The sequence below is a fragment of the Apium graveolens genome, chromosome 7 (assembly GCF_009905375.1).
Source record: "Apium graveolens cultivar Ventura chromosome 7, ASM990537v1, whole genome shotgun sequence".
Taxonomy (NCBI): Eukaryota; Viridiplantae; Streptophyta; class Magnoliopsida; order Apiales; family Apiaceae; genus Apium; species Apium graveolens.
The window spans coordinates 252,153,495-252,156,891 of record NC_133653.1 but is presented as its reverse complement, the minus strand read 5'-3'; positions in this window follow the sequence as shown (position 1 = coordinate 252,156,891).

Below are 3,397 nucleotides of genomic sequence, written 5' to 3'. Positions count from 1 at the left end.
AGCCCTAACTATTAATTCGGAAAAAATATCTTCTATATCCTTTCTAGTGAGCCAAGATCCATATTTCACCATGCATTAGGTCAGCTTTGGCTTTTCTCCTAAAACATGATTATTTAGGTTGACAACATTTGTCAATTATATCAACTATATAACCTTTGGATAGCTTGGTGGAACAATATTTGTTCATATTTATCTAATAAATCTCGCCAATCTCTATGCCTCTAAGTTCACAATCCTATTGTGTCTTAGTTAATTCAAACCCAATAGTCAAAAAGTATCAATATACTTCAACACATCTCCCACGATAGATAGGAGTACTTCGCTTTGGCAAACCCACTCCTGGTCGATCTAGGGGTTAACGCATTGGACTCATTAGAAGGCATCTGATTAACTTAATATTAATTTTAGGGTTTTGTTAATTTTAAAACAATCATGATCCCGTCATAAAGAGATTCCCAATTTTTCCTTGAATAAAATACTTCAAATCAATATTCTTCAATGGTTTAATTTCCAAGTAGTGAGGGAGTCATAACGGTCTCGCTTAAAATCCACAACCTTTCAAGTTCAAAGAACTCGCGTTTGAAAAAATCGCCCTATGTCAGAAATAAAGAAAATTTGTATTTTATTCTGTGTTTCATAAACACGAGAATCTCATAATCGTTTGTTCATTTTAAAATCTTGAATCGTTACAGATTTTATCTTGTTTAGCAAGCATGGCATGGGTGTCGTATCTAATACATACATCCTTAATCTAATTAAGCATACATCTTCATAAACTACTCTACACATACATTCATCATATGCGCATATATATGTAAAGTGTAATAAATAAACATGGTTGGTTATGGCTTTATCCTATGTGATCTTTATCAAGCTAATGACAAAGATCTAGGTCAATCTAAGGTGGAAAATAAATACAGGCTAACTATTACATGTCTTCTTTCTTGTATTGCTTCCTTGGATGGCCTCCATATGAGATTACCCTTGATCTTCAAATCTTCATGTCTTCATGTACATTACAAGAATGAAATATGAAAATTAATTTAATGAACTTACAAGAAGAACTCGAGTTATATTCGAGATTTAAAAATTACAAGATTAAACAACATGCAAGCCGTATTTAAAAAAAACCAAAACCATTAACCTAAGGTCATAAGCCATAACCATCCACCATGTTCAATTAACACAAAATAACATGTTAAAACACATAATTTGATCTTAACATATCACACCCATCATGATCTAATCATAAAAACCAAATATTGAAAAAAATCAAAAAAATCGAAATTAAATCTGATAACACTAAATCGCAGATTACAGGTCCTAAACGACGTCAAACGCCTTACAGATCAGTTACGTTTAGACGCTCTATTCCATATGAAATAGCATATTCGTTCACCAAAATCGGACACCAGACACAGGTTTCAGCAAATCCGCTGCATCCGATTCAGAATCGTATCAAATATGATTGTTATAATAAGAACAAATACAAAACATGTATATATCAGTATATATACAGATTATAAAATCATCATATGATTATACAACTCTCATAAATATCATATATTTAAAACATATATATACATACACATATGTATACATAATAACATGTAAAACATACAAAATCGCATAGATAACAGTCATGGAATATTGTATACATGTTATCATCATCATACCAGTAAACACATAAACAAATTAAACACTTTTCGCAAGTAGCTCTGATGCCATTGTTGGGTTTCGAGCACATAAACGCAACGGAAACAGTAATTAAAAACGTGAAAAAAAAAGAATTTTCGAAACCCACCGCGGGATCCATGCGAAAAGTAGATATTTAATCTGTATCAGATTGTTTACCTTAAGAAGTTTTACAAATTGGTTGACTAATGGAGATCTAAAGTTTGTTCAATCACCATGCATCTCGCTCTCGCGGCCTCGCTCTATCGGTATCCACACGAATGCTTGAACTCAAGGATTGGATGTGTACTAGCACAAACTCGTTTCTTCCTACTCTCTCCATCTTCTCTCTTGGTGGCTAGGGTTTTAGTAAAGTCTTTTTTTTCCTTTAAAAATCAGCCACACAAGAGATATTATACAGAGAGTAGAAAAACGAATTATAACTCTTAACTAATTATGAGTTATTATTATTTCAAAATTCCTATTTGTATTATAATAAGTCTCACTTAATTATTTAACAAATAAATTTCATAATTAATATTAGTAAATTCGAATATCATTATATATCTAATTAATTAAGTCAAACTTAATTAATATTACAAATAATTCAACTTACTTTAATTTAATTTAAATCCAATTTAAATTAAATAATTCTTTAAGCATTCTTTGTGTGTGACCCTATAGGTTATTATTACGTTGGCAACAAATTTTAAATCTAATTAAAAATCGTAAAGAATGAGCTAATACATCATAGCTACCCAAGTAATAATAATTAAATCGGTGATCGATTAAACCTTTCGTGAATAATTTACAATGTAATATAATGCCTTTAACCAAATATTATAGATTAAACTAGAGGCATGTAATGTGTCATCCTCATCGTAGTTTAATCCAAGTTTCCTTAATCAATGAGTAGACTATTATATCAAATTAACATTTGAGCGTGGCCACGCATTTCGTAGTCTAGCTCACACAAGAGGCCAATAATATCCACTACGCCATAAGTGCTCAAATGCTATGCTCTTCTGTTATTGACTTATGTCAAAAAATCGTTGCATTTTCAATAATGCAACACCAAGGGGCGTTACATCTACGGCCGTTGCATTAGAAGCGTTATGCAACGCTTTTGGGGGGTCTACAGCAACACCAATAAGCATTGCCTAATAGATGTAATGCAACAGTATATACATCAAATGCAACACCAAAAAGTGTTGGCTCTGATATAAGCTGGATGTAAGACTCCATGTGTGGGTCCCATATTAAGGCCACGTCAGAACGTGACACGTGGATGCCACGTCAGCACGTCACAGTGGGGCCCATGTAATATCCCATATTTTCAAATATTATTTTTATAATTATTTGGAATTGTTATGTGATTTTATGTGAATTTTAGTGAATTATATGATAATTGGAATTGATGTTGGGATATTTATATATGATATTATTTGAATATTTTAATTTTTAAATGTGTAGATTAAAATATAGATAATTATGGTATTTTTTTGGTAATTTTTGGAGTGTTATATGATTTTATAATGATATATAAATTATTAATTAATTTTTGAATAATTACAAAACTGTTTTATAAAGCCGGGAATCGTCCGACTTCAACTGTTTTTGCGTTTTTGCAACCCCAAAACTCTTCCAAAAACTCCTTTCTAACTTAATCTGGTAATTCCGGACATTTTCCGTGTTTTAACTTTTTCGATCCGGATTACGGTTT